This window comes from Oncorhynchus gorbuscha, linkage group LG01 (assembly GCF_021184085.1).
Source record: "Oncorhynchus gorbuscha isolate QuinsamMale2020 ecotype Even-year linkage group LG01, OgorEven_v1.0, whole genome shotgun sequence".
Classification (NCBI taxonomy): domain Eukaryota; kingdom Metazoa; phylum Chordata; class Actinopteri; order Salmoniformes; family Salmonidae; genus Oncorhynchus; species Oncorhynchus gorbuscha.
In genome coordinates, this window is record NC_060173.1 from 21633571 (window position 1) to 21648835 (window position 15265).

Genomic DNA, 15265 nt, shown 5'->3' on the forward strand with positions numbered 1-15265 from the left:
AAAAGAGTGTATATACATTGTGTGCAAAAGGCATGAGGGAGGAGGTAGGTGAATAATTACAATTTAGCAGATTAACACGGGAGTGATAAATGATCAGATGGTCATGTGCAGGTAGAGATACTGGTGTGCAAAACAGCAGAAAAGTAAATAAATAAAGACAGTATGGGGATGAGGTAAGTAAATTGGGTGGGCTATTTACCGATGGACTATGTACAGCTGCAGCGATCGGTTAGCTGCTCAGATAGAAGATGTTTAAAGTTGGTGAGGGAGATAAAAGTCTCCAACGATTTTTGCAATTTGTTCCAGTCACAGGCAGCAGAGAACTGGAAGGAAAGGCGGCCAAATGAGGTGTTGGCTTTAGGGATGATCAGTGAGATACACCTGCTGGAGCGCGTGCTATGGGTGGGTGTTGCCATCGTGACCAGTGAACTGAGATAAGGTGGAGCTTTACCTAGCATGGACTTGTAGATGACCTGGAGCCAGTGGGTCTGGCGACGAATATGTAGCGAGGGCCAGCCGACTAGAGCATACAGGTCGCAGTGGTGGGTGGTATAAGGTGCTTTAGTAACAAAACAGATGGCACTGTGATAAACTGCATCCAGTTTGCTGCGTAGGGTATTGGAAGCTATTTTGTAGATGACATCGCCGAAGTCGAGGATCGGTAGGATAGTCAGTTTTACTAGGGTAAGTTTGGCGGCGTGAGTGAAGGAGGCTTTGTTGCGAAATAGAAAGCCGATTCTAGATTTGATTTTGGATTGGAGATGTTTGATATGAGTCTGGAAGGAGATTTTACAGTCTAGCCAGACACCTAGGTACTTATAGATGTCCACATATTCTAGGTTGGAACCATCCAGGGTGGTGATGCTAGTCAGGGTGTGCGGGTGGAGGCAGCGAACGGTTGAAAAGCATGCATTTGGCTTTACTAATGTTTAAGAGCAGTTGGAGGCCATGGAAGGAGTGTTGTATGGCATTGAAGCTCGTTTGGAGGTTAGATAGCACAGTGTCCAAGGAAGGGCCAGAAGTATACAGAATGGTGTCGTCTGCATAGAGGTGGATCAGGGAATCGCCCGCAGCAAGAGCAACATCATTGATATATGAAAAGAGTCGGCCCGAGAATTGAGCCCTGTGGCACCCCCATAGAGACTGTCAGAGATCCGGACAACAGGCTCTCCGATTTGACACACATAACTCTATCTGAGAAGTAGTTGGTGAACCAGGCGAGTTTGAGTTGAGTCTGCCGATAAGAATGTGGTGATTGACAGAGTCGAAAGCCTTGGCCAGTTTGATGAATACGGCTGCACAGTATTGTTTTTTATCGATGGCGGTTATGATATTGTTTAGCACCTTGAGCATGGCTGAGGTGCACCCCTGACCAGCTCGGAAACCAGATTGCATAGCGGAGAAGGTACCGAAATGGTTGGTGATCTGTTTGTTAACTTGTCTTTCGAAGACCTTAGAATGGCAGGGTAGAATAGATATAGGTCTATAACAGTTTGGGTCTAGAGTGTCTCCCCCTTTGAAGAGGGGGCAGTTTTCCAATCTTTGGGGACCTCAGATGATATGAAGGAGAGGTTGAACAGGCTAGTAATAGGGGTTGCAACAATTACGGCAGATAATTTTACAAAGAGATGGTCCAGGTTGTCTAGCCCAGCTGATTTGTAGGGGTCCAGATTTTGCAATTCTTTCAGAACATCAGCTATCTGGATTTGGGTGAAGGAGAAATAGGGGAGGTTTGGGCAAGTTTCTGTGGGAGGTGTAGGGCTGTTGACCGGGGTAGGGGTAGCCAGGTGGAAAGCATGGCCAGCCTTAGAAAAATGCTTATGTATTGTCACATGGACTTTACGTGAAATCTACATTGGATTTTAAAAAGTAATCAAACTATTGTTTTGAGGGTAACATTTCAATCACAGGATTATGTCATTCTGGTAACCAGTCTTCAACGCAGACATAACTTGTATAAAATATGTTGAATCTGTACCTTTGAAACAGCATCAGATTGTTGGGCATCACCCCCTACTAGAAAGTTGCCGTCCAGGGTTTTAGTCTCCCATCCAGGGTTTTAGCCCTGCCTAGCTTTAATATTTGTCTGTTACTCATTGTTTGGTTGGCAACGCAGCCAAATATCAACTTTTGAAGAAGATGTATGTTCTGCTTGGATATCTCTCGCTGGGCCACTTAGTCTGGCTTTAATTACAGTTTTCACATCTCAAATTCAACCAAAAAGTTTTTTTTAAATTAAAATCCAACTTTAAATGCACTTTAAATTCAGTGTGATTTGATATAATCCTATTCTTTAATTTAGGTCTTTAAACAATAGCTGTTGATAATGTAAGATTGATAAATAAATACATACATTTAATTTACTCTGTTGAACTTACCTTTAGGAATTACTTCGATAGCAACAGTGAATCTATTAAGTGGAGATTTCTCTCCAAGTGGTGCAGCGGTCTATGGCACTGCAGCTCAGTGCAAGAGGTGCCACTGCAGTCCCTGGTTCAAATCCAGGCTGCATCACATTTGGCTGTGATTGGGAGTCCCATAGGACTGTACACAATTGGCCCAGCGTTGGCCGGGATAGGCTGTCATTGTAAATAATAAATTGTTCGTAACTGACTTGCCTAGTTAAATGAAGGTTACATAGCACATTGGTAATAGTCAGACACATTTTGAGGTTACTGAAACAGTACATGTATTTTCCATTGGAATTTAGTTGTGCTTTTCGATGGTTCAAATCATAGTAATAACACATTGGGAATTCAACACACTTTTGGCTGTCTTTCTGAATGGGTGAAAATAGGTTGGAATCTCGTTGATCAATGTATCTACCAAATATTAGCCAAATCAAATCAAAGTTAAGTGGTTGCATGCACAGTTTAGCAGATGTTATAGCGGGTGCAGCAAAATGCTTACATTACTAGCTTCTAACAGTGAAGTAAAATGTCAAACAAGTACTGTGAATAATGTAGAAAACATAAATCAAGAACATCGGGACAAATCCAATTAACCACCCAAATAGCACTGTAACAGTAATCAAATTGTGATCTATACATATGTACACCGGGAGAATTTAGACAAGACATACTAAGAATGATATGCACAGCAGTATACAGTATATATTAATGTGAACTATGCCATGAATCCAGTATAAAAATAAATATGTGGTGTGTATAAACAGTGTAACTAAAACAAAGCACAGTAGTAGAAATATTAGAATGTCGGGAATACAGTATTTCAGCCTGGACTCAGGGGTAGATGTAAGATAGTATATGTAAATCCCGGACTCTCCAATTAGTGTGATATGTTACGTTTCATGTATTAATATGTGAATGTTCATCATCCATTTTCTATAGTATGTTATTTGTATGATATGTTATGAATTGCAATGTGTACAATATGTTAACATTTTTCTAAACATATGATCCAATACGTTAAGAATGACTATTTGTTCTGGCTAATGTTAGGGGTTAAGGTGAGAAATTGGGTTAAAGGGTTCATGTTAGGGTTAAGGTTAGGGGAAGGGTTAGTTAACATGCTAAGTAGTTGCAAAGTAGCTAAAAAGTAGTAAGTAGTTGCAAAGTTGCCAAAATACTAAAGATGTCTATGATGGGATTTAAACACACAACCTTTGGGTTGCTAGACACTCACATTATATGCTCTCCCATCCACCCCAACCAAACATCCTACTTCCTTTTTTGTCTTAAGTAACATTCTGTCTTATGTAACCATACCAAACATAACATATACTACACTAAACAAGAATATAAACGCAACATGTAAAGTGTTGGTCCCATGTTTCATGAGCTGAAAAAATACTAATAATAATTATCTCAAATGTTGTGCACAAATTTCTTTACATCCCTGTTAGTGAGCATTTCTCCTTTGCCAAGATATTTTTTATTTTTTATTTCACCTTTATTTAACCAGGTAGGCAAGTTGAGAACAAGTTCTCATTTACAATTGCGACCTGGCCAAGATAAAGCAAAGCAGTTCGACAGATACAACGACACAGAGTTACACATGGAGTAAAACAAACATACAGTCAATAATACAGTATAAACAAGTCTATATACAATGTGAGCAAATGAGGTGAGAAGGGAGGTAAAGGCAAAAAAAAGGCCATGGTGGCAAAGTAAATACAATATAGCAAAGTAAAACACTGGAATGGTAGATTTGCAATGGAAGAATGTGCAAAGTAGAAATACATATAATGGGGTGCAAAGAAGCAAAATAAATACATTAATTAAATACAGTTGGGAAAGAGGTAGTTGTTTGGGCTAAATTATAGGTGGGCTATGTACAGGTGCAGTAATTTGTGAGCTGCTCTGACAGTTGGTGCTTAAAGCTAGTGAGGGAGATAAGTGTTTCCAGTTTCAGAGATTTTTGTAGTTCGTTCCAGTCATTAGCAGCAGAGAACTGGAAGGAGAGGCCGCCAAAGAAAGAATTGGTTTTGGGGGTGACTAGAGAGATATACCTGCTGGAGCGTGTGCTACAGGTGGGAGATGCTATGGTGACCAGCGAGCTGAGATAACTTTACATAGCAGGGTCTTGTAGATGACATGGAGCCAGTGGGTTTGGCGATGAGTATGAAGCGAGGGCCAGCCAACGAGAGCGTACAGGTCACAATGGTGGGTAGTATATGGGGCTTTGGTGACAAAACGGATTGCACTGTGATAGACTGCATCCAATTTGTTGAGTAGGGTATTGGAGGCTATTTTGTAAATGACATCGCCAAAGTCAAGGATTGGTAGGATGGTCAGTTTTACAAGGGTATGTTTGGCGGCATGAGTGAAGGATGCTTTGTTGCGAAATAGGAAGCCAATTCTAGATTTAACTTTGGTGTTTGATATGGGTCTGGAAGGAGAGTTTACAGTCTAACCAGACACTTAAGTATTTGTAGTTGTCCACGTATTCTAAGTCAGAGCCGTCCAGAGTAGTGATGTTTGACAGGCGGTTAGGTGCAGGTAGCGATCGGTTGAAGAGCATGCATTTAGTTTTACTTGTATTTAAGAGCAATTGGAAGCCACGGAAGGAGAGTTGTATGGCATTGAAGCTTGTTGAATCCTGTGGCACCCCCATAGAGACTGCCAGAGGTCTGGACAGCAGACCCTCCGATTTGACACACTGAACTCTATCAGAGAAGTAGTTGGTGAACCAGGCGAGGCAATCATTTGAGAAACCAAGGCTGTCGAGTCTGCCGATGAGGATGTGGTGATTGAGTCCTTCTGTAGCTCAGTTGGTAGAGCATGGCGTTTGTAATACCAGGGTAGTGGGTTCGATCCCCGGGACCACCCATACGTAGAATGTATGCACACATGACTGTAAGTCACTTTGGATAAAAGCGTCTGCTAAATGGCATATATTATTATTATATTATTGACAGAGTCGAAAGCCTTGGCCAGATCAATGAATACGGCTGCACAGTAATGGTTCTTATCGATGGTGGTTAAGATGTCGTTTAGGACCTTGAGCGTGGCTGAGGTGCACTCATGACCAGCTCTGAAACCAGATTGCATAGCAGAGAAGGTATGGTGAGATTCGAAATGGTCGGTAATCTGTTAGTTGACTTGGCTTTCGAAGACCTTAGAAAGGCATGGTAGGGTAGATATAGGTCTGTAGCAGTTTGGGTCAAGAGTGTCCCCCCCTTTGAAGAGGGGGATGACCGCAGCTGCTTTCCAATCTTTGGGAATCTCAGACGACACGAAAGAGAGGTTGAACAGGCTAGTAATAGGGGTGGCAACAATTTTGGCAGATAATTTTAGAAAGAAAGGGTCCAGATTGTCTAGCCCGGCTGATTTGTAGGGGTCCAGATTTTGCAGCTCTTTCAGAACATCAGCTGAATGGATTTGGGAGAAGGAGAAATGGGGAAGGCTTGGGCGAGTTGCTGTTGGGGGTGCAGTGCTGTTGACCGGGGTAGGAGTAGCCAGGTGGAAAGCATGGCCAGCCGTAGAAAATGCTTGTTGAAATTCTCAATTATGGTGGATTTATCAGTGGTGACAGTGTTTCCTATCTTCAGTGCAGTGGGCAGCTGGGAGGATGTGTTCTTATTCTCCATGGGCTTTACAGTGTCCCAGAACTTTTTGAGTTAGTGTTGCAGGAAGCAAATTTCTGCTTGAAAAAGCTAGCCTTGGCTTTTCTAACTGCCTGTGTATAATGGTTTCTAGCTTCCCCGAACAGCTGCATATCACGGGGGCTGTTCGATGCTTATGCAGAACACCATAGGATGTTTTTGTTTTTACATTTACATTTAAGTCATTTAGCAGACGCTCTTATCCAGAGCGACTTACAAATTGGTGCATTCACCTTATGACATCCAGTGGAACAGTCACTTTACAATAGTGCATCTAAATCTTAAAGGGGGGGGTGAGAGGGATTACTTATCCTATCCTAGGTATTCCTTAAAGAGGTGGGGTTTCAGGTGTCTCCGGAAGGTGGTGATTGACTCCGCTGTCCTGGCGTTGTGAGGGAGTTTGTTCCACCATTGGGGGGCCAGAGCAGCGAACAGTTTTGACTGGGCGGAGCGGGAGCTGTACTTCCTCAGTGGTAGGGAGGCGAGCAGGCCAGAGGTGGATGAACGCAGTGCCCTTGTTTGGGTGTAGGGCCTGATCAGAGCCTGGAGGTACTGAGGTGCCGTTCCCCTCACAGCTCCGTAGGCAAGCACCATGGTCTTGTAGCGGATGCGAGCTTCAACTGGAAGCCAGTGGAGAGAACGGAGGAGCGGGGTGACGTGAGAGAACTTGGGAAGGTTGAACACCAGACGGGCTGCGGCGTTCTGGATGAGTTGAAGGGGTTTAATGGCGCAGGCAGGGAGCCCAGCCAACAGCGAGTTGCAGTAATCCAGACGGGAGATGACAAGTGCCTGGATTAGGACCTGCGCCGCTTCCTGTGTGAGGCAGGGTCGTACTCTGCGGATGTTGTAGAGCATGAACCTACAGGAACGGGCCACCGCCTTGATGTTGGTTGAGAACGACAGGGTGTTGTCCAGGATCACGCCAAGGTTCTTAGCGCTCTGGGAGGAGGACACAATGGAGTTGTCAACCGTGATGGCGAGATCATGGAACGGGCAGTCCTTCCCCAGGAGGAAGAGCAGCTCCGTCTTGCCGAGGTTCAGCTTGAGGTGGTGATCCGTCATCCACACTGATATGTCTGCCAGACATGCAGAGATGCGATTCGTCACCTGGTCATCAGAAGGGGGAAAGGAGAAGATGAATTGTGTGTCGTCTGCATAGCAATGATAGGAGAGACCATGTGAGGTTATGACAGAGCCAAGTGACTTGGTGTATAGCGAGAATAGGAGAGGGCCTAGAACAGAGCCCTGGGGGACACCAGTGGTGAGAGCGCGTGGTGAGGAGACAGATTCTCACCACGCCACCTGGTAGGAGCGACCTGTCAGGTAGGACGCAATCCAAGCGTGGGCCGCGCCGGAGATGCCCAACTCGGAGAGGGTGGAGAGGAGGATCTGATGGTTCACAGTATCGAAGGCAGCCGATAGATCTAGAAGGATGAGAGCAGAGGAGAGAGAGTTAGCTTTAGCAGTGCGGAGCGCCTCCGTGATACAGAGGAGAGCAGTCTCAGTTGAATGACTAGTCTTGAAATCTGACTGATTTGGATCAAGAAGGTCATTCAGAGAGAGATAGCGGGAGAGCTGGCCAAGGACGGCACGTTCAAGAGTTTTGGAGAGAAAAGAAAGAAGGGATACTGGTCTGTAATTGTTGACATCGGAGGGATCGAGTGTAGGTTTTTTCAGAAGGGGTGCAACTCTCGCTCTCTTGAAGAAGGAAGGGACGTAGCCAGCGGTCAGGGATGAGTTGATGAGCGAGGTGAGGTAAGGGAGAAGGTCTCCGGAAATGGTCTGGAGAAGAGAGGAGGGGATAGGGTCAAGCGGGCAGGTTGTTGGGCGGCCGGCCGTCACAAGACGCGAGATTTCATCTGGAGAGAGAGGAGAGAAAGAGGTCAGAGCACAGGGTAGGGCAGTGTGAGCAGAACCAGCGGTGTCGTTTGACTTAGCAAACGAGGATCGGATGTCGTCGACCTTCTTTTCAAAGTGGTTGACGAAGTCATCTGCAGAGAGGGAGGAGGGGGGGGAGGAGGATTCAGGAGGGAGGAGAAGGTGGCAAAGAGCTTCCTAGGGTTAGAGGCAGATGCTTGGAATTTAGCGTGGTAGAAAGTGGCTTTAGCAGCAGAGACAGAGGAGGAAAATGTAGAGAGGAGGGAGTGAAAGGATGCCAGGTCCGCAGGGAGGCGAGTTTTACTCCATTTCCGCTCGGCTGCCTGGAGCCCTGTTCTGTGAGCTCGCAATGAGTCATCGAGCCACGGAGCGGGAGGGGAGGACCGAGCCGGCCTGGAGGATAGGGGACATAGAGAGTCAAAGGATGCAGAGAGGGAGGAGAGGAGGGTTGAGGAGGCAGAATCAGGAGATAGGTTGGAGAAGGTTTGAGCAGAGGGAAGAGATGATAGGATGGAAGAGGAGAGAGTAGCGGGGGAGAGAGAGCGAAGGTTGGGACGTCGCGATACCATCCGAGTAGGGGCAGTGTGGGAGGTGTTGGATGAGAGCGAGAGGGAAAAGGATACAAGGTAGTGGTCGGAGACTTGGAGGGGAGTTGCAATGAGGTTAGTGGAAGAACAGCATCTAGTAAAGATGAGGTCGAGCGTATTGCCTGCCTTGTGAGTAGGGGGGGAAGGTGAGAGGGTGAGGTCAAAAGAGGAGAGGAGTGGAAAGAAGGAGGCAGAGAGGAATGAGTCAAAGGTAGACGTGGGGAGGTTAAAGTCGCCCAGAACTGTGAGAGGTGAGCCGTCCTCAGGAAAGGAGCTTATCAAGGCATCAAGCTCATTGATGAACTCTCCGAGGGAACCTGGAGGGCGATAAATGATAAGGATGTTAAGCTTGAACGGGCTGCTAACTGTGACAGCATGGAATTCAAAGGAGGCGATAGACAGATGGGTAAGGGGAGAAAGAGAGAATGACCACTTGGGAGAGATGAGGATCCTGGTGCCACCACCCCGCTGACCAGAAGCTCTCGGGGTGTGCGAGAACACGTGGGCGGACGAAGAGAGAGCAGTAGGAGTAGCAGTGTTGTCTGTGGTGATCCATGTTTCCGTCAGTGCCAAGAAGTCGAGGGACTGGAGGGAGGCATAGGCTGAGATGAACTCTGCCTTGTTGACCGCAGATCGGCAGTTCCAGAGGCTACCGGAGACCTGGAACTCCACGTGGGTCGTGCGCGCTGGGACCACCAGATTAGGGTGGCCGCGGCCACGTGGTGTGGAGCGTTTGTATGGTCTGTGCAGAGAGGAGAGAACAGGGATAGACAGACACATAGTTGACAGGCTACAGAAGAGGCTACGCTAATGCAAAGGAGATTGGAATGACAAGTGGACTACACGTCTCGAAAGTTCAGAAAGTTAAGCTTACGTAGCAAGAATCTTATTGACTAAAATGATTAAATCAAATAAAATAAAATAAAATCAAATCAAATTTTTATTTGTCACATACACATGGTTAGCAGATGTTAATGCGAGTGTAGCGAAATGCTTGTGCTTCTAGTTCCGACAATGCAGTGATAACCAACAAGTAATCTAACTAACAATTCCAAAACTACTGTCTTATACACAGTGTAAGGGGATAAGGAACATGTACATAAGGATATATGAATGAGTGATGGTACAGAGCAGCATACAGTAGATGGTATCGAGTACAGTATATACATATGAGATGAGTGTGTAGACAAAGTAAACAAAGTGGCATAGTTAAAGTGGCTAGTGATACATGTGTTACATAAGGATGCAGTCGATGTTGTAGAGTACAGTATATACATATGCATATGAGATGAATAATGTAGGGTAAGTAACATTATATAAGGTAGCATTGTTTAAAGTGGCTAGTGATATATTTACATCATTTCCCATCAATTTCCATTATTAAAATGGCTGGAGTTGGGTCAGTGTCAATGACAGTGTGTTGGCAGCAGCCACTCAATGTTAGTGGTGGCTATTTAACAGTCTGATGGCCTTGAGATAGAAGCTGTTTTTCAGTCTCTCGGTCCCAGCTTTGATGCACCTGTACTGACCTCGCCTTCTGGATGATAGCGGGGTGAACAGGCAGTGGTTCGGGTGGTTGATGTCCTTGATGATCTTTATGGCCTTCCTGTAACAACGGGTGGTGTAGGTGTCCTGGAGGGCAGGTAGTTTGCCCCCGGTGATGCGTTGTGCAGTCCTCACTACCCTCTGGAGAGCCTTACGGTTGAGGGCGGAGCAGTTGCCGTACCAGGCGGTGATACAGCCCGCCAGGATGCTCTCGATTGTGCATCTGTAGAAGTTTGTGAGTGCTTTTGGTGACAAGCCGAATTTCTTCAGCCTCCTGAGGTTGAATAGGCGCTGCTGCGCCTTCTTCACGACGCTGTCAGTGTGAGTGGACCAATTCAGTTTGTCTGTGATGTGTATGCCGAGGAACTTAAAACTAGCTACCCTCTCCACTACTGTTCCATCGATGTGGATAGGGGGGTGTTCCCTCTGCTGGTTCCTGAAGTCCACAATCATCTCCTTAGTTTTGTTGACGTTGAGTGTGAGGTTATTTTCCTGACACCACACTCCAAGGGCCCTCACCTCCTCCCTGTAGGCCGTCTCGTCGTTGTTGGTAATCAAGCCTACCACTGTTGTGTCGTCCGCAAACTTGATGATTGAGTTGGAGGCGTGCGTGGCCACGTAGTCGTGGGTGAACAGGGAGTACAGGAGAGGGCTCAGAACGCACCCTTGTGGGGCCCCCGTGTTGAGGATCAGCGGGGAGGAGATGTTGTTGCCTACCCTCACCACCTGGGGGCGGCCCGTCAGGAAGTCCAGTACCCAGTTGCACAGGGCGGGGTCGAGACCCAGGGTCTCGAGCTTGATGACGAGCTTGGAGGGTACTATGGTGTTGAATGCCGAGCTGTAGTCGATGAACAGCATTCTCACATAGGTATTCCTCTTGTCCAGGTGGGTTAGGGCAGTGTGCAGTGTGGTTCAGATTGCATCGTCTGTGGACCTATTTGGGCGGTAAGCAAATTGGAGTGGGTCTAGGGTGTCAGGTAGGGTGGAGGTGATATGGTCCTTGACTAGTCTCTCAAAGCACTTCATGATGATGGAAGTGAGTGCTACGGGCGGTAGTCGTTTAGCTCAGTTACCTTAGCTTTCTTGGGAACAGGAACAATGGTGGCCCTCTTGAAGCATGTGGGAACAGCAGACTGGTATAGGGATTGATTGAATATGTCCGTAAACACACCGGCCAGCTGGTCTGCGCATGCTCGGAGGGCGCGGCTGGGGATGCCGTCTGGGCCTGCAGCCTTGCGAGGGTTAACACGTTTAAATGTCTTACTCACCTCGGCTGCAGTGAAGGAGAGACTGCATGTTTCCGTTGCAGGCCGTGTCAGTGGCACTGTATTGTCCTCAAAGCGGGCAAAAAGTTATTTAGTCTGCCTGGGAGCAAGACATCCTGGTCCGTGACTGGGCTGGATTTCATCTTGTAGTCCGTGATTGACTGTAGACCCTGCCACATGCCTCTTGTGTCTGAGCCATTGAATTGAGATTCCACTTTGTCTCTGTACTGACGCTTAGCTTGTTTGATAGCCTTACGGAGGGAATAGCTGCACTGTTTGTATTCAGTCATGTTGCCAGACACCTTGCCCTGATTAAAAGCAGTGGTTCGCGCTTTCAGTTTCACGCGAATGCTGCCATCAATCCACGGTTTCTGGTTAGGGAATGTTTTTATCGTTGCTATGGGAACGACATCTTCGACGCACGTTCTAATGAACTCGCACACCGAATCAGCGTATTCGTCAATATTCCCATCTGACGCAATACGAAACATGTCCCAGTCCACGTGATGGAAGCAGTCTTGGAGTGTAGAGTCAGCTTGGTCTGACCAGCGTTGGACAGACCTCAGCGTGGGAGCCTCTTGTTTTAATTTCTGTCTGTAGGCAGGGATCAGCAAAATGGAGTCGTGGTCAGCTTTTCCGAAAGGGGGCGGGGCAGGGCCTTATATGCGTCGCGGAAGTTAGAGTAACAATGATCCAAGGTTTTACCACCCCTGGTTGCGCAATCGATATGCTGATAAAATTTAGGGAGTCTTGTTTTCAGATTGGCTTTGTTAAAATCCCCAGCTACAATGAATGCAGCCTCCGGATAAATGTTTTCCAGTTTGCAAAGAGTTAAATAAAGTTCGTTCAGAGCCATCGATGTGTCTGCTTGGGGGGATATATACGGCTGTGATTATAATCGAAGAGAATTCTCTTGGAAGATAATGCGGTCTACATTTGATTGTGAGGAATTCTAAATCAGGTGAACAGAAGGATTTGAGTTCCTGTATGTTTCCTTCATCACACCATGTCCCGTTAGTCATGAGGCATACGCCCCCTCCACTCTTCTTACCAGATAGATGTTTGTTTCTGTCGGCGCGATGCGTGGAGAAACCCGTTGGCTGTACCGCCCTGGATAGCGTTTTCCCAGTAAGCCATGTCTCCGTAAAGCAGAGAACGTTGCAGTCTCTGATGTCCCTCTGGAATGCCACCCTTGCTCGGATTTCATCAACCTTGTTGTCGAGAGACTGGACATTGGCAAGAAGAATATTGGGAAGTGGTGCGCGATGTGCCCTTTTTCGGAGTCTGACCAGAACACCGCCGCGTTTCCCTCTTTTTCGGAGTCGTTTCCTTGGGTCGCTGCATGCGATCCATTCCGTTGTCCTGTTTGTAAGGCAGAACACAGGATCCGCGTCGCGGAAAACATATTCTTGGTCGTACTGATGGTGAGTTGACGCTGATCTTATATTCAGTAGTTCTTCTCGACTGTATGTAATGAAACCTAAGATGACCTGGGGTACTAATGTAAGAAATAACACGTAAAAAAACAAAAAACTGCATAGTTTCCTAGGAATGCGAAGCGAGGCGGCCATCTCAGTCGGCGCCGGAAGTACTGCTGAAGTAGGCTAGCTGGCAGTGGGTGCGTTGTTGACACTACACTAATCAAGTCGTTCCGTTGAGTGTAATAGTTTCTGCAGTGCTGCTATTCGGGGGCTAGCTGGCTAGCTAGTAGTGTTGTTTACGTTACGTTGCGTTAAAAGAACGACAATAGCTGGCTAGCTAATCTAGAAAATCGCTCTAGACTACACAATTATCTTTGATACAAAGACGGCTATGTAGCTAGCTATGTAGCTAGCTACGATCAAACAAATCAAACCGTTGTACTGTAATGAAATGAAATGAAAATGTGATACTACCTGTGAATGCGACCGGGTTAATAGGTGCACCGTCTATTCGGTAGACGTTGGCTAGCTGTCGGCTAGCTGTTGGCTAGCTAGCAGAGTCTCCTACGTTAAGGACGACAAATAGCTGGCTAGCTAACCTCGGTAAATTAAGATAATCACTCTAAGACTACACACTCTAAACCTAAACTACACCTAAACTACACAATTATCTTTTTGTGTTGGTTAAGGGCAGTCAGGTCTGGGGAGAACCAAGGGCTATATCTGTTCCTGGTTCTAAATTTCTTGAATGGGGCATGTTTATTTAAGATGGTAAGGAAGGCATTAAAAAAATATCCAGGCATCCTCTACTGACGGGATGAGATCAATATCCTTCCAGGATACCCCTGGCCAGGTCGATTAGAAAGGCCTGCTCGCTGAAGTGTTTCAGGGAGCGTTTGACAGTGATGAGTGGAGGTCGTTTGACCTCTGACCCATTACGGATGCAGGCAATGAGGCAGTGATCGCTGAGATATTGGTTGAAGACAGCAGAGGTGTATTTAGAGGGGAAGTTGGTTAGGATGATATCTATGAGGGTGCCCGTGTTTAAGGCTTTGGGGTGGTACCTGGTAGGTTCATTGATCATTTGTGTGAGATTGAGGGCATCAAGTTTAGATTGTAGGATGGCTGGGGTGTTAAGCATGTTCCAGTTTAGGTCACCTAGCAGCACAAGCTCTGAAGATAGATGGGGGGCAATCAGTTCACATATGGTGTCCAGAGCACAGCTGGGGGCAGAGGGTGGTCTATAGCAGGCGGCAACGGTGAGAGACTTGTTTTTAGAGAGGTGGATTTTTAAAAGTAGAAGTTCAAATTGTTTGTGTACAGACCTGGATAGTAGGACAGAACTCTGCAGGCTATCTTTGCAGTAGATTCAACACCGCCCCCTTTGGAAGTTCTATCTTGTCTGAAAATGTTGTAGTTTGGAATTAAAATTTCACAATTTTTGGTGGTCTTCCTAAGCCAGGATTCAGACACAGCTAGAACATCTGGGTTGGCAGAGTGTGCTAAAGCAGTGAATAGAACAAACTTAGGGAGGAGGCTTCTAATGTTAACATGCATGAAACCAAGGCTATTACGGTTACAGAAGTTGTCAAAAGAGAGCGCCTGGGGAATAGGAGTGGAGCTAGGCACTGCAGGGCCTGGATTCACCTCTACATCGCCAGAGGAACATAGGAGGAGTAGAATAAGGGTGTGATAATAAGATAATCCATCCACTTGACAGGTGTGGCATGCTAAGAAGCTGATTAAACAGTATGATCATTACACAGGTGCACCTTGTGCTGGAGACAATAGAAGGCCACTCTAAAATGTGCAGTTTTGTGGGTTGTGCAAACTGTGTTTCCACAACTGAAGAATTTCTGGACAAACTGCCAGAAACTGTCTCAGGGAAGCTCATCTGTGTGCTCGTCATCCTCACCAGGGTCTCGACCTGAATGCAGTTCGGTGTCGTAACCGACTTCAGTGTGCAAACGCTCACCTTCAATGCTCTTCACAGATTAATCCCGATTTCAACAACTGTATCGGGCAGATGTGGGTAAGCGGTTTGCTGATCAACATTGTGAATAGAGTGCCCCATGATGGCGGTGGGGTTATGGTATGGGCAGGCATAAGCTATACACAACGAACACAATTTCATTTTATCGATGGCAATATGAAGACATTGAGGTATGTGGCGAGATCCTGAGGCTCATTGTCGTGTCATTCACCCGCTATCACCTCATGTTTCAGCATGATAATGCACGGCCCCATGTCACAAGGGTCTGTACACAATTCCTGGACGCTGAAAATGTTCCAATTCTTCCATGGCCTGCATACTCACCAGACATGTCACCCATTGAGCATGTTTGGGATGCTCTGGATTGACGTGTACGACAGTTTATTCCAGTTCCCCAGTGTTGTGGGTTTGTGTATTAAGTATGGGTGTATTTCAGGAAACGGCTTCCTGGATTCCCATAAGCAGCTGATTGGTCGGCCCCATTGCAGATTGGAGCTCTGTTCCCGCCC